At 35.3% G+C, this 23,258-nt stretch overlaps 1 non-coding gene across 1 annotated transcript; it reads left to right on the top strand.

Moving 5' to 3' along the window:
• Positions 1–6,392: 6,392 nt before the first annotated feature.
• Positions 6,393–6,499, top strand: LOC141616168 (small nucleolar RNA R71). The gene has a single exon (XR_012530532.1). It is a non-coding gene; the product is annotated as a small nucleolar RNA R71 (small nucleolar RNA).
• Positions 6,500–23,258: the final 16,759 nt, after the last annotated feature.

Raw genomic sequence — 23,258 nt, 5'->3', positions numbered from 1 at the left:
ATTTAATTATGAGAACATATTAGATTAAGCATGAATCATTCCCCATGTTTGTTTCCCCTAATTCCCCATTAACCCTAGCTAAGGAAACTACTCACTCATGATCAAGTTTAACATGCTAATAAGGTTGTCAATCATACTAACAAAGCAAAACATGATGAATAAATGAAAGTGATTAACAATAATTAAACAAGATTAAGAGAGAATTATACCTATGAAGATGATTCCAAATAATAAAGCAAAAAATAATAGAAGTACTTGATGACTGATGGAAGGTTGTCAATCCTTCAAATAAACCATAATAATCTTCTAATTACCCAAAATAAAGGAAGAACAATAGAGAAATTAAGGAAAGATTAAGATGTGATTAATATTGAGAATTGTATGACAACTAAATTAAGAATAATTTGAGAGTATTAAGAGATGATTATAACTTGATTGAGGATGGATTAAGACTTGATTAAAGATGGATTAAGACTTGATATCAATCTAGGTAGTACAAAGGGGTATTTATACTAAAGATTAGGTACAAGGATTAGGATTACTAAGGGCTTAAATGACTATTAGGACCCTAAGAAAAGTTGAGGAAATGCTACTCCCGAAGGAAATGAGCGGATCCTCTTGCTTGTCCTGCCTCGATCCGCTCGTCCTGGTGGTAAGGCCTGGGCTCTTCTGACTTATGGTCCGCTCGGATCATGGTGCTGCAAGCCGCTTGTCTTGGGCACAAGACGCCCGGATCTGGGTGCTTTGAGACGCCCGGATCATGCTCGATCCGCTCGGATTCCTGAACAAACTACTTTTCTTCTTTTGCTCCTTAACAATCCTCAAGGATCATGTCGGGGATGCAAGGGTCCTTTCATCATTGCCTATTTCACTTTATTAACTACTTAGGCCTCTAGTGTTGGTCTTCTCTAATGCAAGGTTAGCAATCCTTTCCTACCAAGGAGATAAAACCTCAAAGAATATGCAAAATAGGAAACTAAAGATAGTAAATGACCCAATTATGTGCTATAAAGCATAGGAACGAGGTTAATTCGGGGATTAAATGTGCTCAAATATGAGTCACATCAAACATCCCCAAACCGAACCTTTGCTCGTCCCGAGTAAAGAGGTGACTAAAACTAGGACCTTTATTTAAAATAACCTACTAATATAGCTGATATGAGACAATTAGCGGGTCTAACTCCACCCTTTCAACTCACAACAAGACAGCCATGAGGTAGGATGCCTTCTTGCAAGGCAAGGTGGGGCTTGCCAAAATGATGAAACATCTAAGCATTAAGTACACAAAACTAAGTAATGGATGCATCTACAAAAATGAATAGCCACTTTCCTCATCTAAGTGGCGGAAATTATCTAAAAGGGAAGCAATCTAAGGGTACACACTCCATCATAGATATGGTTTCTTCAAACTACTAAGCCTAGAAGGATTACAATAAATCACCTCCAAGTTGTGTTAAGCTAAGGTATCTTTGTCCTCAATCGTTAAATGCTTTCGTCAAGGGTAGTCTCCCTATGGTGTTAGAAATACTGGAGGATCGCGGAATTCCCCTTCTTTCCTAGACAAGAGGAAGGGTCGTCCCCTCTCTACCATGCACAAAAGTGGATTTGATGGATAAAGGGATCAATGTGTTTTGAGTTTCATATGGGAATTTACTTTTGTTGTTGTTTTTCCCCCCAATATGTTGTGGCATTTGACATTTGAGAACATTTTTTTGCCATTTCTTTGATGTTTGGCATTTCAATACTTGACAATTTTTTCTTTTTGCATTTTTCTTTTGAACATTTTCAAAGCCACCCCATTTCTAGCGAGGGTGCTTATATTTGAAGCATATGAGTTCTTATTTTCGTACTCCTATTTTCTTTGATGCAATTTGCAAACTTCTTGTTTTTCATATCAATTCTTGAACTCAAATTTTGATAATTTTTGTGCCTATTCCGTTTTTGTTGACAAAATGTGATAGAGGTGGAGAATGTTTGAATGGTTTCAAGGGCCACCTTGGAATAAACGGTAGCCAAGGAGTTATCACACCACAAGGTACTCTTGACTAGGCCTTAATCCATGGGTCAAAGGATACTAGCATGACACATCCTAGGGTGTTTTAGAAGCATTCTAATGAGCAAAGTCTTAAGAAGAAAAAGTATCTACAGGGTCCTTATATACACTTGTCATGCATCCCAAATAGATGTTTTCACAAATTTTTTCCTAAAATGCAACTACATTCCATGATGCAACTAACATTTATACAACATAATGAAAATGCTTCAATAAACTAGTATGCCATATAAAATAAATGCAACACCTAACATCACATTGGTGTATACCACATCAATCAAAATAACGCCACATATTCATTAACATAGAGAGGAAAAATGAGATTGGAAACAAGTATATACAAAATTACAATTCTACACTATAAAGGAATGAACATGTTTTGGTTTTTCAATTTTTCAAAATTTTATGGTTTTTATGTTTATGAAAATAAAGGAACATGTTTTTGTATTTTTCAAAATTTTTCAATTTTTTTCATTTTTGATTTAAAAGTCAATTTAGAATTTCCCATCCCCACACTAGTATGAGCGTTGTCCTCAATGGCCAAACGATAGGAAATTATGCAAGCTAAAATGAGAATGCATGATTCCTACACTAACATCCAAACTATATGACATATACACAAGTGATGCATTCTAAACTATACTATATGATGCATTGATTTATTGGTTGGAGAGCTAATTTAGATTAATTCCCAATGCTTGTGCTTGAACATCCCCAAACCAAGTAAGACACTATTTCTAGTGTAAAAATGGGGGAGTTCATGCACAAGTATGCAATGCATGAAACTAATTTGTCATTTTGGATTTTCACAAGTGGGAACAATATGAGACACCTCAATGAGACCAAGATGGGAGTCCTCTAAGTGTTGTTAGGACTCAAAATCAATGATCAAGATAAAAAATTATAAATAAGAGACATAAACAAAGCTAGAGGAGGTGTAGGAAACTCACAATGGATTGTGGCATCCTCCAAAAGCTTGTCAATCCTCAATTGTCGGTCATTGCGACATACTCATCACTATCATTACTATCATCATAAACTTCCTCATTATCATCATTATCACTTGAACTTTTCACTTCTTCCTCTTCTTCCTCATGGCAAGAGTTGGTCTTGCCATGTTGTTCTCCTTATCAAAATTATATCAACAAACCAATACTGTGCTTGTATGCTCCTTGTTTCCACAAGCTTCAATCAACTCCCAATCAATTTAGGATTTTCAAAATTATCTTCAAACCCTAGAAAATCTATTCAATTTGTGAGGAATTTGGTGTTTGCATGACTTCTTGTTAATAAAGGAGTAGTCTAATTTTGATTTGAGGAAGTTTTGTTTTGATTTGGGTGAATTTGGTTGAGGAATTTTTGTTTTGTTGATGATGGGATTGGGGGTTTTGAGGGAGAAAGGGTGTGTGTTTGTGTTTGTGTTTGTATAAGATAGAAATAAATTAGGGAAGAAGGATTTGAATCTCGTGTTATAGCCAAATAGCAGCAGGAGACGAGCGTCTTGGACTGGGGACGCTCGGATCCTCAGTCACTAAGCTCAGGAATTTTCAACCCGTGCTGGGACGCGCAGATTCCGCTGGAGACGAGTGGATTTCTGCAGAGGATGCTCGTCTTCTCCTAGGGACGCTCGAATTCATAGTCAGTGTGAACCTTAAATTTTTGAAGCAGCCAGGACGCAAAGATTGCTCCCAAGACGGGCGGCTTTAGGACTGGGACGGGCGTCTTCTTTGTAATCTGCTCAGTTTTTTAAACATTCTAATTTTTTTTAATTTCAGCACTCCCAAGACTTACGTCCTAGATCCAGGACGCTCGGATCATAGACAACACGAGCGGATTCCCCCCTGGGACGCTCGGATATTCTCCTGCACCCACGAGTTCAGTTCCACCTGTGGGGATATTTATTTCCCGTATGATTCTTTCTTCATTCCTTTGTTCAACATTGTGGGTGCACTATGAAGGCTCGGTTAGCCTAGGCAATTGGTATCCCCACACTAGATCAAACACTACACATCAAAACACATTAAAATACCTCCGTCACTTTCTCTCATGATGAAAATCTTGATCAAAGTATAAAAATAATGTAAATCCGAGGGAATGACAAAAATGTAATACAAGTAGTAAAATGCAAGTTAAGGGTTAGAATATTTACAAATGGTGGTTTAGGGATGACTCCACCAAACTCTCACTCTTGAATGAGATGTCAAGGAGGCATAGCCAAGGTGTTGTTGATGTTGCTCAACACCTTGTAGAAGTAGTCGAAGGCTTGTTCATTTTCATTGTAAAGATCTTGCATAGACCTTTCTACATTGTGTTCTTCATTATGGTGACTCATGTCAAAGTGATGACAAATATCAACAAAGCCTCGGACTAAGGTCATAGCATTGCGAATGTAGGGATTGACCAATCCTTCAAAATCGTCATCCCATAGACCACAAACTTCACTAGCTTGCTTCCCAATGGTATCATAAGTTGACAAGAGCAACTCTTCTTTCTTGTTGTCATGGCCAATGAGGCCTTCTTCCTTTCTTGTCATGGTTGAGCTATTCAAGCCCTCATTGTTGAGGAAATTTTATTGCTCTCCGGATAGAGCATCTTGAGGATTATCCACTTTCTTCTTCCATATGAGTGGTGATTCTTTACCCATCGCTTGATCTTTGCATTGAGATGCCAACTTCTTCCTATCACTTTCTCGGCTATAATGATCAATCATGAAACACGGCTCATGTAGTCGGGGAGCTCTCATCGTTTTGTCAAGGTTGAAAGTGATTGTCTCATCCCCTACTTCAAGTGTAAGCTCTCCATGTTTCACATCAATTACCGCTCCCGCGGTATGCAAAAAAGGTCTTCCTAAAATGATAGGAATGCTGAAGTCCTCCTCCATGTCTACAATGACAAAGTCTACCGGGATGAAGAACTTGCCAATTCTTATGGGCACATCCTCCCATACCCCTAAAGGTAACTTTGTTGATCGATCCGCTATTTGAAGAGTAATGTTAGTGCACTTGAGCTCTCCCATTCCTAGCCTCTTGTATACCGAGTATGGCATGAAACTTACACTTGCTCCAAGGTCACATAATGCTTTGTTGATTGTAGTGTCGCCAATGGTGCATGGAATAGAGAAACTTCCCGGATCTTTGAGTTTTGGAGGGGAACTTCCTTGAAGAATAGCACTACTCACTTTAGTGAATGCAATAGTCTCTAGCTTCCGGATGGATTTCTTCTTGGTAAGAATGTCTTTCATGTATTTTGCATAGGCCGGAACATGATTGATTAATTCCGTGAATGGGATTGAGATTTATAAGTTCTTCACAATCTCCATGAACTTTCCAAGTTGTTCATCAAACTTAGGCTTAGCTTGTCGACTTGGGAATGGAAGTCTAATCACAATAGGCTCCTTTTCCTTAGCCTTCCCTTCATTCTTTTTCTTTGAAACTTCATTGGTGGTGGGTTCTTCTTCCTTAGAGTTCTCCACAACTCTTTCCTTGTCACTAGCATCCACAATATCTTCATCAATTGGCTTCTTTGGCCCTTCATACCATGTACCACTCCTCAAATGGATGGCACTAACCGTTTCATGTCTTGGGGGATTACCTTAAGGTAGTAATTGCCCCCTTTGTCTTTGAGAGTTAGAAGATGCTAATTGAGTCATTTGAGTTTCTTGCATCTTTGTGTGGTCTAGTATGTTGTTGATGGTGATGTCTTTGGCTTGGCTATCTTTTTGCATTTGGTTGAAAAATTCTTGTTGGTTCTTTTGCATTTAGAGGACCGCTTTTTGAACATCAAAGCCTTGGTCATTAGATTGATTATAAGAAGGTTGATTTTTGATAACCTTGGCTTTGGTTGTAAAAGGGTCTTTGGGCTTGATTTCTCATTGGAGGTGGGGTGTATGTTGGTTGAGGGTTTTGAACATTTTGGCTCTTGTATGAAAGATTTAGATGGAATTTGGTATTCTCATTATAATAGTTGGAATAAGGGGTGCCATTATTGTATGCTTGGAAAGCATTCACTTGTTCCCCTACATTCACTTTGGTTATGTCCCAAAGTTCCACAACTCTCACATACTCCACTTGGAATTGAGGATGATGCCACCATAGCATGAACATGTTGTTTGGGTGATTTGGAAGCTTCATCAAGCTTAGCCACGGCCTTCTCAAACTTCAAATTGATGGTGTCAATATGAGCACTTAGTTTTGAATTATGAACCGCCATCTCTTCGATTTTGGCCCATGTTTGATTGTCATCAACTTCGGTGAACATTCAATTGGATCCCATATTGAGAATATTGCGGGAGTCTTCATACAAACCGTTCCAAAATTGTTGCACACGGAACCACTCGCTAAGTCCATGGTGTGGACAAGAACGACAAGTGTCCTTAAATCTCTCCCATGCTTCATACAATGATTCCTCATCTCTTTGCTTGAACCCGGTGATTTAGGCGCTCAACATATTGGTCTTCTCTGGAGGATAAAATTTCTTGTAGAAAGCAAGTGCCAACTTCTTTCATGAGTCAATAACAAGGGTAGCCTTGTCGAGGCTCTTCAACCATTGCTTTGCGGTACCAATCAAAGAAAAAGGAAATAATAACCATCTTATTTGATCTTGAGTAACTCTGGTTTGATAAATCGCATCACAATAGTCACAAAAAGTCTCCATATGTGAATGAGGGTCTTCACTAGGCATCCCTCCAAATTGGCTTCTCTCAACTAATTGTATGAATGCGGATTTGGCAATGAAATTACCGGTTAAATGTGGTGGTGTAGGAGTACCATTTGGTAGGTTCTCCTCGGTTGGTACGGAATGTGATGAAAATTTAGGCATTAAGGGTTGATTTTGTGGTGGATTTTGTATTGGGTTGTCCTCTCATTATCTTGTAAAAGGGTTGGTAAACTCAATGTTATTTACTTGAATGTCCACAATCTCACCAATACCTACAACTTTTGAAGTTCCTCTAACAACTCTTCTATTATTGGTTAAGGTCCTTTCAATTTCAAGATCAATAGGTAATGGATTACCTTGTGATCTCCTAGCCATGCAAAATATCAAACAACTCGAAAACAATTAGAACAACCTTGAGGAGTTTGACTTCCCTAAGGTAAAGAAAGACACAACTAAAAACAATGAATGAAAATCAAATCAAGTTAACACCGTCACCGGCAACGACGCCATTTTTAGTTTGGTTTAAAACTCGTCGTCAAAAGCTACCAACCAAAACAATATTTATAACTTCACAAACTACTCTTAGTAAAGAGGTAAGTAAAGGTCGGATCCCAAGGGACGGGTATTGATGTAGGATTCTCAATTGCAATCAACAAGAAGAATAAAAATAAAGCAAAGTAAATAAAGGGGTTGTAAACAATTGATTAAAGGCACTAGAGTGTCATGGGTTCATAGGGGATTCATGGGAGTTGATCATACAAACATGTTCTCAATTATATATCAAGCACTTATTGTTGTGATGGGATCGAGTTGGTGTATCAGCTTACAATCCCTAAGAAGGTTTGGGTCCCGGAGCCGAATCGATTAGATTGTACAACACCTATAAGTCGACTTAATCCTTCCTATCCAACTATATGCATGGTCTAATGAGGCTCGAGTTGGCTTATATGCTTACAAGCCTCATTGAAAAGATATGTGATGGGTATGAAATGCAAGGATTCATAGGCTCGCATTTCATCAAACATAACATGTGCATAAGTTGAAATTACAACAAGCAAGCAATTTAATTTTGAGAACATATTAGATTAAGCATGATTCATTCCCCATGTTTGTTTCCCCTAATTCTTCATTAACCCCAACTAAGAAAACTACTAACTCATGATCAAGTTTAGCATGCTAATAAGGTTGTTAATCATACTAACAAAGAAAAACATGATGAATAAATGAAAGTGATTAACAATAATTAAACAAGATTAAGAGAGAATTATATCTATGAAGATGATTCCAAATAATAAAGCAAAGAATAATAGAAGTACTTGATGATTGATGGAAGGTTGTCAATCCTCCAAATAAACCCAAATAATCTTCTAATTACCGAAAATAAAGAAAGAACAATAGAGAAATTAAGGAAAAATTAAGATGTGATTAATATTGAGAATTGTATTACAACTAAATTAAGACTAATTTGAGAGTATTTAGAGATGATTACAACTTGATTGAGGATGGATTAAGACTTGATATCAATCTAGGTAGTAAAAAGGGGTATTTATACTAAATATTAGGTACAAGGATTAGGGTTACTAAGGGCTTAAATGACTATTAAGACCCTAAGAATAGTTGAGGAAATGCATCTCCCGAAGGAAATGAGCGGATCCTCTTGCTAGTCCTGCCTCGATCCGCTCGTCCCGTGGTAAGGCACGGGCTCTTCTGACTTGTGATCCGCTCGGATCCTGGGGAAGACGCTCGGATCATGGTGCTGCAAGCCGCTCGTCTTAGGCACAAGACGCTCGGATCTGGGTGCTTTGAGACGCCTGGATCATGCTTGATCCGCTCGGATTCCTGGACAGACTACTTTTCTTCTTTTGCTCCTTAACAATCCTCAAGGATCATGTCGGGGATGCAAGGATCCTTTCATCATTGCCCATTTAACTTTATTAACTACTTAGGCCTCTAGTGTTGGTCTTCTCTTTGATGCTTGGTCATTAGATGCGATCCATTTAGCTCCAATTCGCCTCGTAAATGCAAGGTTAGCAATTCTTTCTTACCAAGGAGACAAAACCTCAAAGAATATGCAAAATGGGAAACTAAAGATAGTAAATGATCCAATTATGTGCTATAAAGCATAGGAACAAGGTAAATTCGGAGACTAAATGTGCTCAAATATGAGTCACATCAAGGACCAAGCATGCTTTAGGCCAGGACGCGCGGATCTCTTAGGGAGTTGCTACTCAATCCGCGCATGTCCCTTGGTACTTGCAAAGCTCTATTTAACACTTAAGCATTGTTATTTACTAATCTACCCTTGCTTAACCTAATGATGTACCACTACATATACTCCATTTGTAATAATCAAGAGATTAAGCCCTCTTAGAGGAGGCAAACCTTTCTTAGATTAGATTAGGAGTAGATTAGAATAGATTAATCTCAATCATTCCACATTAATCTTTTCTTAATTATTGTTCAAGTTTATTATTGGGCAATTGACGATTATTGGGTTATTATTAGAGAATTGACAAGTCTTTATCAATCAATCAAATTTTCTTCTATTATTCTTTCCTTTCCAATTGTTCATCTTCAGTTTGATATAATTCCTTTACTCTTTACTCTTTATTACTTATTTATTCACTCTTTTATCATGTTTATACTTGTTGTGATGATTGACACCATTGATGACATGTTTTCCACGATAATAAGTGAGAAGTTACTTAACTAAGATTAGTGAGGGAATAGGGGAGTTAATCATGGGATAAATTTATGCTTAATGAGTTCATATGAATGCTTGCTTATTGTTCTTCAACTTATGCACATGTTATGTTTAATGAAATACTAGACTATGAAACTTTACATTTTTTACCCTCTCTTATCTTTTCAATGAGGCTTGTAAGATATAAACCAACTCAAGCCTTATTAGACCATGTATAGAGTTGAATAGGGAAAACACAAGTCGACTTGTATGTGTTGTAAAGTCTTAACCGACTCGGCTCCGAGACGTGAGTTTCACTAGAATTTGGTTTATCATGCATGTAGTTTAATAGGAATAATTAAGTTGACTTGTAGGTGTTGTAAAGTCACAAATGACTCGGCTCCGGGACCCAAATTTTCTTATGAATTATAAGACATGAACTAACTCAATTTCAGCAATAACAATTTACTTGCATCTGAAGGAAATGTAGATTCATATACATTTTAACATACTCATATATGTCTAAATAAATTTGTCATAAAATTAAAACGGATTTTATGCATGCAAACAAATAAACAAAATAGAGAAGAAATCACCCTTACATTGTAATTTCGGTTCTTATGGGCACAAGTGAGTCCTCCTACTCACTTGTTCTTGAGCTCTCCAAATGGAAGAACAAGGATTCAAGAGTAGAATCCCTCCCAAAAGCATATACCCAAGGAATACAACTTAAAGACTAAAATAATATGATCTAGTATTAAAATTAGTCTTACTTAAAATATGACACAAAATGTTTTTGTACTCTCACATATTTCGGTTGAGAGAAGAGGAATTTTTGTGTTTTATTTCTCTAGAAAATCTCATAAGATTGTAGAGAGCATTTTAATTTTCTTACTCTAGAAAATTGTTGCATTGTATGAATGAATGAATTAGAAAAAGAAAAACCCTTTTCTTTTCTTAGGGTGGCCGAAACATTGGCCTTGGGTAGCATGCCCAATGCCTTTAGTTTGTGCTCTTCTCAAAAGCTTGTAGGCATGCAAGCCTACTACCTAGTTTCATGATTGTGTTTTTATTTAAAATAAATATCACAATATAAACTATAAACCCACCCATATTTTCGGTTTTAAGTATAAAATGGAGAAACCATTTTATTTTGTCATTTGTCAAATCTGTCACATGTAACATGTTACATGACATGTTACAATGCAATGTATTTTTATCATATTAAAAATCAACATACTCATAAAATATGTCATTTACAAAATTGACTAGTAATTCGTAATTACTCGTACCAAAAATGTTTCCACATTATAAACTACAACATTCTGTATTTATAATAAATTATTCATTCCGATTCAATTGTTTCTGTAAACAATAATTTCATCCAAGTAATAAAATAATTCGATTACTTAGACCGTGTCTTATTTAATCATATTTACAATAAGATAAATAAATTATACTCACAAAATCATCCGTCAATTTTAAGCAATTTAATTAACTCGTATCAGTATACGATTAATTAAATAATCAATTAAGAGTATTTCCCTATAGGTATGACCTAAGGGGATCAATAGATCACCACCGTCGCACGACAATAATGTCAAACTCTAGTCACCCAATCATTACCGATATGTGTGGACAGATTTGACAAGAGAAATATTACATCCCACATGTATTCTTAAAATGAGATTTAATAATGATATTTAAATCATGTGATCGCACTATTGTTGAGGACACATTTCCCAACAATCTCCCACTTGTCCTCGACAAGTGTGCGTCACCAATTCTCTTGTCCTATTACTATCTCCCACTCAATGCAAGGTGTCTTTCGGGTCGTACTTGCAAGTGATCATATCGAGAGAGGTTTCCTCGATCTGGAGAATAACTGATTGACCGGATTTATCCACTCTGGATATCTTCCGAGCGTGGCCACGCATTTCCAGTTCATTACTCCTCGAGTGGCCTTGAGATATTGTTTTAACCCTGACAAGGGGATGGACAATTCCTATCGCACTCATTCCCTTCGACTAGCCACAGCCATCATAACCCAAAATATGCCCATTTGACCCCATTTACGAAGGTCGTAGTAACACAAATCAAAGTTAATCGAAAACTGTGCCATCTTAGGTGAACAGTCTTTAGTCAAAAGAATCGACTCATTCGAATACTATAGCAGCTCTCTCGCCATGACCAGGCTATATAAATTTGCAGAACTCTATAAGCGGTCATTAGGCCCGACAAAAAGTTCCTAACAGTCTGCCTATGTGATCGACTAGTCATCTCACATGACTCTATGGCATTTGAACTTGCCATCAATCGCATCACACTCTAGTCACTTCGAGAAGTCACCTCATACAAGTGACTATGGGCGAATACCATGCTAATCCGCGTTCACTTTAACGGGGTTCAATTGTCTCTACAACCCGTTTGGATGTAACAAGGTATAATAAAAGAGTTTTAAAGTAAAACTCGAACGACAAATGCGATTATCACATATGAATAGTCAATGCTTGATTACTATTTCATAATCTATAATCTAATTTGATCTTGTATGTAGTTGTTCATTTCAATTCAGTTGAAATGGCATGACTCATCATGTTTAGCCTTTGAGAAGGCTTTGGTTAGTAGGTTTTATCAATTTCTTGTACCTTACTCAACCTTACTACATACTCGTTTTCCTTTGTAATGTATACATTTGCATCACAAAACTTTCTGAGTACGTGTCGAGATCCAATCAAGACATAGGTCCTCTAGCCTAAGAATAGCCCACTTTGTTTTCACAAGTGTGTGGGACTCATGCTCTTGCACATCTCATGATTGCAAGTGTACTCAATTTCCGTTATAAATATCTCTTATTGTTCTTTATTGTCCAGAACGATTCTAGAAAATCTACCTCTTAATTAACATAGCCACAATGGTATCTTAACCATCCTAATGTGTTTTGATTATGGTTTTGTCGGAAACCATGCGCAACCTCAATTGTCAATTGTCACTTGTGTAACACCCTTACACAAAATTGCATCATAAACACTTTGCTTTACTTCCTTAATGCCTCTTCATGCACTTAAGGGTAATCTTTATGGCTTACGTGGCAAGGATTACTTAAATTCGATTTTGAAAACAATTCATCATACTCAAAGCATATGAAGTGTTATACATCATTACTCATTTAATTGATCCGGCAGCGGAAGCAAATGGAATCAATCAAATATGTTCAAATTAATTGAACTAGTCATGAATCTTATCAACATAAGACTTCTTACTGACGCTAATATCATGTGGATTTATCTTCATAAATCTGGATATTCCAGATGTATTATAATACTCCAAAAGTCTTAAATCATTCTCAATGATAAATATGTCATCCACATATCGGACTAATTAAAATTTCCGTAACTCCCACTAAACTCCATGTATAAACACAACTTCTTGACTTATCGAGAAATGTTTTATCACATGATCCAAAATGTTGATTTCAACTCATCGATGTCCTACTTAAGACCCTCTCTTAAGTTTTACATTATCTTAGGATTGCAAGAATCTATAAAACTCAAGACATGTATTGAATACATTCCTTCTATTGAAAAAGTGGGTTTTAGATTCACTCGCTATGTATTTCATAACCTCATAATGAAACACAATCCCTAAGAAGATCCAAATAGACTTAAGCATTTCAATTTGTGCAAAACCCTTTCTCACTAATCAACCAATCTTGCTTTGAAATATCTCTTTATTAGTGCAAAACCCTTTGTCACTAATCAAGCCTTTTTATTTCGGATTTTCATGGCTCTAAGCCTTGTATTGAGTTGTGACTTGAACACTCTTATGTAAGTCACATGTTCATTACTTTCTAGAAGTAATCAACTTGAATCAAACAATTTCTTTTGTAAGTTATAAGCTCTTTACTTTCTTAAAGTAGCATGCATTCATCATTTTTAACAAGTGACGAATTTAACCTCCTAGGTTTTGAAGAAACAATGTCTTACACAAAACGTCTCATGTAGCCAAGAAAGACCAGTTTCTTGTGACATAACATTCTCTGTGGCATTCTTTGTGGCTCTTGAATAATTTCTCCCACTCTGTCTTCTAAAAATAAACTTGTATTTTAGAAAGATGACTGACTTCACACAAGCCACAAACCCGTCGTACTCGTGATAATGGAAAAGGAAAAATGAGCATTTGTTTCTTGTGAAAGCTTACAAACATGGTACCCTTACCATTTCATATCTCATATGATACGATTTAGTGGAAAAATAATTTAGACAAAAAATGACAAAATCCCCAAAAGGATCAAGTAACTCAAAGTAACTTGATTGAAGTCCAAACCATATCGAATAGCGTTTGAATTCATATCCAACCACACATTATTCCATAATGCGTGTTTAAGAGAGATGAATTTGTGATACTATATCACATTTCCTTTGGCTTATATCAAAGTCTTCACTTTGATAATCCCATCACGACTAAATCGTGATTCCTTGAACTCTTTAAAATTCTTCAAAGATTTCTCTATTTACCTTATTAAGTGAACACATTAGCGTCAACTTAAATCGTTGGTAAAAGAAAATGATCAACCTATTTTGGATCAATGATTTACAACCTCGATCTCCTTTCCAACCAAAAGGCACGAGAAATCTTGCTTTGAATACGAGATACGCATATACCATTAACAATCTAATGGTTTCAAGAGTAGTCGATAACTCTTTGCGTTCATCATTCCAAAATTTAAGGTTTAATCTTGGGTTACCAATTTGAGTCTTGCATCATCTTCATGATCTAGTTTGGTTTAGAATATTATCACCTTGATAATGGGCTAGCCATATATCAAATCGTGGTGTAAAGGGTCACAAAAGTGAAACCTCTTTTGTATCTTAACAAGTTAGTATTCTTATTTAGAGTTTATGTACTTAATAGTCATAATTAAGTACAACTTTAAATCCAAAAACTAGATTGAGTACACAATTACTCTATCTCTCGACATTATTGTTGCTAGTCGTCATATTCTAATCATCCTATGTATCAAGTACAATGATGAAATCCTCCATTGGTTTCTAATATTGACGAAGTAGTACTAGCAAAATTTTATGTTTAATCAAATAAACATTTTAAAGAAGAAGGTCCCATTAGATGTCCCACAACTAACTTGATAATTCTTCAATAATTTGGGGTAGTTTCCTTTCTCGTGTCCAACATTTAAGACAATGGAAACTTTATCGGTCGGGATTGATAGGTTTAGTATCGTCATTCTCAACAACTTTACCTTTAACATTACCTTGTATCAATTCCATTTACTTCTTGAACCTCGTCCTCATCTTAACAGTTTAAGAGAACGCTCCCACTTATTTCAATGAGTCTTTGCTTTGAGAAGCAAAATTGAATTCACGAAGATCACTCTTCACTTGTTCGTTTTAGTCTTAAAACTTTCATTGAGGTGGTTGCGTTATTTTGGTCAATTACGAATTCTTGACAAAACTAATTACCAAATCGCTTCAAGGTACTTAATTCGTTGAAGTACATGGAAAAACAATCCATTGTAAGTAGATGTGTTAGTCTAGAATCAAAAACCTGTTTGATAATGAATAACTTTAATCTATACTCTTTACAAGAGATCCTTAGCAATGGTTCATTTGAGGTTTTAGAAGCAAATTCATATTTGTCTTTAGTTACGATATTTTAATGGAGATTTGAATCAAAAATCGAAATGATATCGTATATGAATTGTGGTAAAGTAATAGAACAATATTATAACGAAATAGTGGAAAACTTAACATTTATCGTTTTATTAATACTTGTAAACAAGTATAGCATTTACATAGTGACCTCTACCCAACTATGATAAATGATTCCAAGATCCAAATTCATATCGACTTGGGCACGGTGGGGCCGATACATCCCTTATCAATATAACTTGGTGGATTAACTCTTTAATCGATTCTACTTTTAGAACTCTTGGTCGATAAAATTACATTAACAATTATCTTTAGCCCAAAACACATCGACAAGGGCACGGTGGGGCCGATACATCCCTTATCAAATACTTTTGTTGAGTTCAATCCAAATTTCGAATAAATGTGTCCATGATCCAAACCCACATTAACTTGGGCACGGTGGGGCCGATACATCCCTCATCAACATGAATTTGGTGGATTAACATTCATCACCCACTTCCCCTACGTAACAAGGTTTGTACCCCGGTGTGGCCGAGTGCACTCCCTCACGAAATAGGTTTTCATGGTTTCTACTATTTGGTAAGGCTATGTCTCAATTGATTGTTTTAGCGAGAGGTCATGTCAATTTATTATCTATCACGTTTTAAGTGAACTAAAGCGGTGAACTACGATAATTCTAATTGACACGGTCGATAAACTCGATAAAAGAAAAGACAATGCATGTTTAGTTATGGCGATTTAGCGATGCATGTGACATAAAATAAAATGCAAGCATAAAGATAAATAAATCCTAGTATGGCCTTTCCTAAAATAGAAAACTATTTATCTATTACATATTCGGAAACCAACTCCATTGGTCCCTTGAACTTCGGTTGTGGCACGCATCTCGAGGTAACACCGTCTTTATGTATCGCCATTCTTGAAGAAATCCGTCTTTGGGAACTCCGGAATGAATAAAATTACATAATAAATTACATAATTTCCTATTATACATTTGTAACTAAAATAAAATAAATCTATTAAATTACAAAACGGTGATACGAGATCACAATAAAAATTACAACCGAATCGATATTCCCATACATTTCGGGAAATACCAATTAAATCTAAGGCCATACTAAGTAAAATTACATAATTCAAAAATTACATAAATTAAAATTATGACAATCATAAAGAAAATGCAGCATTATAATATGTATGAACATGCTCAATTTTATGCTAAATCGCCTTTAAATAGCCAATATCATATATTACTCGGTTTTTACGGATTTGCGTGATTTCAACATTTTATAATCACAAAAATACATAAACTCATATTTATGTATAAGTTAATTACCCTAACCTCTTAGGACTCAAAATATAGTCTTCACTAATAATTTGACCATAATTAACCCATATTTTATAAAAATTGTTCATAAATGGACCAAAATTACAAAAATAAGCTATTAAACTTCAAATAAATCACAAAATTTCAAATAAATTCAAAATTTGAAATTTAAACTCATGAACATTCTGGAAAATTTCCATGACACTCATAATATTCAAAATCTTAAGTTAAAAATTTCGAAAATTTACCGGAAAAACAATGTTGCGGTTTATCGATTTTTAATAAAATAATCATAAAAACATGGAAAAATTATTTTCATTAACTTTTCAATTTTAGATCTGAAAAAGATAATAAAATGCAACATTAGACGTTTTTCCTAAGTCATATATTATGTTTTATTAATTTTCCACTAATAATGTCACTATTTATGCTATTTTTCTTCAAAAATTCATAAATCATGCAAAAAGACTTCTTTATAGCCAATTATTTTATACACATCTTGTAAAATTGCATGTGACAACATATTAATTTTCTATGACCAGATTCGAAATTTAACTCATATTAACCTATTTTTCACCTAAATCCGAATTTAATAATGAAAAATTCATTTTTCGAGCATAACAAGTCCAAAAATTATGAAACTTTACAGGTTATCTCAAAATAATATATGTGACAACATATCCAAAAATCAATGGAAAATTCGAAGTATAGCTAATTTTAGACCAAAAATGACATTTTTACTCATAAAATCACATTTAAATGCCATTATTGTAAATTATGAACAATAAAAATCCGAAAAATTAACCAAAATATCCTAAAATATTTTAGGACCAGAAATATTAACATGCATGTAATGATTTCGTGATATATCATAATAACACAAATTTTACAAGTTTTATTTGTTATTCTTATAACTCGGAAAAACTTTTAACCAATTTGCATGCAAACAACCGTGGCTCTGATACCGATTGAAGGAAATGTAGATTCATATACATTTTAACATACTCATATATGTCTAAATAAATTTGTCATAAAATTAAAACGGATTTTATGCATGCAAACAAATAAACAAAATAGAGAAGAAATCACCCTTACATTGTAATTTCGGTTCTTATGGGCACAAGTGAGTCCTCCTACTCACTTGTTCTTGAGCTCTCCAAATGGAAGAACAAGGATTCAAGAGTAGAATCCCTCCCAAAAGCATATACCCAAGGAATACAACTTAAAGACTAAAATAATATGATCTAGTATTAAAATTAGTCTTACTTAAAATATGACACAAAATGTTTTTGTACTCTCACATATTTCGGTTGAGAGAAGAGGAATTTTTGTGTTTTATTTCTCTAGAAAATCTCATAAGATTGTAGAGAGCATTTTAATTTTCTTACTCTAGAAAATTGTTGCATTGTATGAATGAATGAATTAGAAAAAGAAAAACCCTTTTCTTTTCTTAGGGTGGCCGAAACATTGGCCTTGGGTAGCATGCCCAATGCCTTTAGTTTGTGCTCTTCTCAAAAGCTTGTAGGCATGCAAGCCTACTACCTAGTTTCATGATTGTGTTTTTATTTAAAATAAATAACACAATATAAACTATAAACCCACCCATATTTTCGGTTTTAAGTATAAAATGGAGAAACCATTTTATTTTGTCATTTGTCAAATTTGTCACATGTAACATGTTACATGACATGTTACAATGCAATGTATTTTTATCATATTAAAAATCAACATACTCATAAAATATGTCATTTACAAAATTGACTAGTAATTCGTAATTACTCGTACCAAAAATGTTTCCACATTATAAACTACAACATTCTGTATTTATAATAAATTATTCATTCCGATTCAATTGTTTCTGTAAACAATAATTTCATCCAAGTAATAAAATAATTCGATTACTTAGACCGTGTCTTATTTAATCATATTTACAATAAGATACGTAAATTATACTCACAAAATCATCCGTCAATTTTAAGCAATTTAATTAACTCGTATCAGTATACGATTAATTAAATAATCAATTAAGAGTATTTCCCTATAGGTATGACCTAAGGGGATCAACTGATCACCACCGTCGCACGACAAGAATGTCAAACTCTAGACCAATCAATCATTACCGATATGTGTGGACCAGTTGTTGTGAGAAATATTACATCCCACATGTATTCTTAAAATGAGATTTAATAATGATATTTAAATCATGTGATCGCACTATTGTTGAGGACACATTTCCCAACAGCATCTATATAACTCATTTATGCTATCTTACCATGATTTCCTTTTGATCCCATTACATCCTAGTATCCTTTATTATTTGTTTACATCTTTATTTGTTTTATTGCTTGTTTTACTTTATTACTTTCATTAGTTTAGAATCAGTCAATTCCAATCAATTGTGACAACCCTAAGTGCAACTATGATTAGATTGAACAATTCGAGTACCCCCGTCCCGTGGATCAACCCCGACTTGCTTGTTATACTAGTAGTTGGGTATAAATGTATTTGATGGCGTATAACGACATGCTTCATCAAAATGGCGCCGTTGCCGGGGATGGTGTTGTGTATTTGAATCGTTCTTTTGTCTAGTTTTAGTTGTGCTTCTTCTTGAGGAATCTTTGTTCCTTGGGAATTTTATTTCTTGTACTTGTTCTATTTCATATGTTTATCATGTCTACATTCACTTTTTGGCAATATGAAAATGAGTCATTTGATAAATATGTTGCAAGATTTGAAGATTATATGACTCATGCTTGGCATCATGGTTTTACTTTTTCAAATTATGAAGCATGTTGTGTTGTTTATAATGGCATGAACCTTGAAACCCGTAACTTGGCATTTCACTTGAGTGGTGGTAGGATTTTTGAGATAAGTTGTGAGGAATTTTGGGAATTTGTTGAGTTCATGACCACCCATTGTCTTAAGCAAATTGTCTTAAGCAAATTGTTCATAACTTGGCTAGATGAAGAGAGTGATGATGAGGCGGAGTACATTCTTGATTGTGAAACCAATACTTGGATGCCGTCACCTTACTCTTCTTGTGTAACAATGAACCCAACTTACATGAAATTTGATGTTAATGGGCAAGTTGAGAGTGAGATGGATGTAAACTTGAGTGAAAACTCATCCTTTGAGTATGACATTTTAGAGGGAGACAATTGTGTTGAACTTGGTGAGCCTTGTTACAACAACCCCTTTGATAATAGACCTTGTTGGGAACCCCAAATAGACACCCTTGAAATCACCTTAGATGATAATGAGAGTACTTGCATTGAATGCGGTGATTTTGACTATTTGGAGGACGAGTTGAGTGAGTTACCAACCAACTACCCATTTCACGTTCCTACCATCCATCACATCCCTTATAATTTTTGTCATAATATTCTTCACATGCTTTTTCGGTCTATTACTTGGGCATTTTTCAATTGCATAATATTGTGTTGTTATCCATGCCTATTTATATCTCACTCCCAAGAATTTGACCGACTTCTACGTGCTTTGAGTGCTAGTGATAATCTTCTATGAAATTGTTTATTAATAATCTTTGGTTTGATGGAGTTCCTCAATAACCATTAACTTGTATATATGCATTTAGTGTAGAGTACATTCTTTTAATAAATTGCATGAGAGATGAAAGAGAGGGATCTCAGATTTTGATTGAGCTTTTTGAAGGAAATTAATGAAAATGAGAAGATAGAAAATGTAAAGAAATGAAGAAATGAAGAAATGGAGAAAATGGAGAATTTGGGCTTGTAAACATCTTTGTTATCATTAAAAAGGTGTTAGGTCAAAATTGCTTTAAATTCGTGGGTCCCAAACTCAACTCGTGCGTATTGAAGGCCAAGAAAAGAAAAAAAATTTCCCTGCCCAAGAATCTGCGCGAGTTCTGAAGAAAACACGCATCCCAGACCTTAACCCGAGCGGGTGAAGAATAACCCGAGCATGTCAGCTCCCAACCCGAGCGAGTCAGATACAACCCGAGCGGGTTTAGGCTGAAATTGCAAAAAATTTCCAGGAATCTGGGCAGATTATTTACAACCCGCCCGTGTGCAGCTGTAAACCCGTGTTTGCTCTTTATTTCAGTCGTGAGAAAGCTCTAAACTCAAATCTCACCTACCATCTTCATCTTCTACCTTCAATCTCAACCCCAACTCATAAAAATCACTCAAATGTGCATCAAATCCAACCAAATCACCATCAAATTACTCTAAAAATCATTCTAATCCATTTCTACACAATAAAAACCAACTTTCCAACCTTATACACACTCAAAATCACCCATTTTCATCATCTTAAAAATTCAGGCTCCAAAAATCCGTGAGCTACAATTGTGTTTAGGGTTTGATTTTTGCCTTCTAGCTTCAATACATTGCTTCTAGTGTTCTAAAAAGGTATTTTCAAGGTTGTTTGGCTCTTATTTGTGAAGATTTGAAGCAACTTGAGTAGTGATACTTGGTGGATTTTAAGACTACAATAAATGAGTTTTTGGGGCAAGAGTAAGACTACTACTACTACTACTAAGGGATCAAAGAGGAGAAAAGGAAGTAATTCTAATGCTCCACCGGAGTTCTAAATGCAAGAGGAGGAGCTAGTACCGGAGATAGAGCAACTTGATGATTTCCCGGAGGTACTATTCATAAAAAATGAGCATAGAAGACAATTGGTTTTGGGTTGATGATTCTAAACTAAAGAAGGCAATGGAATAAAAAAAGCAATAAAGCAAATAAAGTTGTAAACAAGTAATAAAGGATACTAGGATATCATGAGATCATAGGGGAATCATGGTAAGATAGCATAAATGAGTTATATATATGCAAGCAATTTATTATTGTTGGATTTTAAGTAATTTCATGTGATATAGTTCATAAGAAGATTTGCGTCCCGGAGCCGAGTCATTTGTGACTTTACAACACCTACAAGTCGGCTTAATTCTTCCTATTAGACTACATGCATGATAAACCGATTCCTAGGAAAACTTACATCTCGGAGCCGAGTCGGTTAAGACTTTACAATACTTACAAGTCGACTTGGGTTTTCCCTACTCAACAATATACAAGGTCTAACGAGGCTTGAGTTGGTTTATATCTTACAAGCCTTGTTGAATAGATAAGAGATGGGTAAAAAATGAAAGGTTTCATAGTCTAGCATTTCATCAAACATGACATGTGCATAAGTTGAAGAACAATAAGCAAGCATTCATATGAACTCATAAGCATAAATCTATCCCATGATTAACTCCACTAATCCCCCTCCAATCCTAGTTAAGTAACTACTCACTCATTATCATGGAAAACATGATATCAATGGTGTCAATCATCACAACAAGTATAAACATGATAAAAGAGTGAAGAAATAAGCAATAAAGACTAAAGAGTAAAGAGATTATACCAAACTTAAGATGAACAATTGGAAAGGAAAGAATAATAGAAGAAAACTTGATTGATTGATGAAGAGTTGTCAATTCTCCAATAATAACCCAATAATCTTCAATTACCCAATAATAAACTTGAACAATAATTAAGGAAAGATTAATGTGTAATTTTGTGAAATGATTGAGATTAATCTATTCTAATCTACTCCTAATGAAGGCTTAATCTAATCTAAGAGGACTTTAATTCTAATCTAAGAGGACTTGGTCTTTTGGTTATTACAAATGGAGTATATATAGTGGTACATCATTAGGTTAAGTAAGGGTAGATTAGTAAATAACAATGCTAAGTGTTGAGTAGAGCTTTGCAAATCCTGAGGGAAATGCGCAGATCCTAGGTATGGGATGCTCATCTTGAGCTCGGGATGCGCGGATCCTCTTACAGGATTTTCTTAAATGGCAAAGCAGCTAGGGACGCGCGGGTCCTGGGACAGCTTGTCTATTTGAGCTCGGATTGTGAAACGGACGTCATTTCCTCATCCGGACTCCTATTAGAGTGATTCAAAAGCCTAGACCACTTGATTTTTCGACGTCGTTTCATCTAGCATAATTTCAGTGCCAAACAAGCAAATATTTGTTTCTTTCCGAGCAATTTATTCTTGTAATGGCTTCCTTCTCGTCATCCTTGCTTTTAACCCTATTATCCTTCTATATACTCTTTATTCCTACATCCTTGGTCATCATTCATACCTGCTCTTCATAATAGTCCATCCAAGATCGCCAACAAGCTTTCGAATATGCGTGAGAGACAGGAATTCCGCCTCATTATCTTCTTTCCTACAAGACATATACAATGCAATAGGAAAGCAAAATAAGAAGGAATTGACGGATAAAATGGTCATGAAATGCTATATTAGTATGCAAAATGGGTTCACTTAGGGGACTAAATGTGCATAATTAAGAGTCACATCAGTACCTTTGTGGAAATTTTTGGACTTGTGATACCCGAGACCGACCTTGATAAACCCGTGGGGTTCACGGAGTCACACTTGTGGAGAGCGATCACGGGGTTGGAATTAAATGGTTTTAAGAGGTTTCATTCTTTCTACATTCATCATCCGGTTATTAGAGTGTGGCATCAAATTATTGCGGGGACTATCAATAGTAGGAGTGATACGGGAAGTATGAGTCAACTTGACATGACCTTTCTTGAGTCATATTTGAATGTCCAAGGTTTGCCAAAGTACAACTTTAATCCCGCACTTGAATTACTTGTCCGGTTTCGAAATCTAGCAAGGGGTACGGCAAAGTTAAAGGGAATTGTGATGGGTGGTCTTGTGACTAGGATGGCCAATGTTTTATGTCCGGGGTTTAATGATGATGAGAGGTATGTAGCTCTACCCAGAGACACTTTGATTGATGAGAAGGCTATCTTTAGGCATCACAAATGGTGCAAGTATAATGATTCGGGAAGCATTGATTGGTTCACCAAGGGAAGCACT

The sequence above is a fragment of the Silene latifolia genome, chromosome 11 (genome assembly GCF_048544455.1).
Source record: "Silene latifolia isolate original U9 population chromosome 11, ASM4854445v1, whole genome shotgun sequence".
NCBI classification, from domain to species: Eukaryota; Viridiplantae; Streptophyta; class Magnoliopsida; order Caryophyllales; family Caryophyllaceae; genus Silene; species Silene latifolia.
Note: the sequence above shows the minus strand (reverse complement) of the source record. Positions and strands in the feature narration are given on the sequence as shown.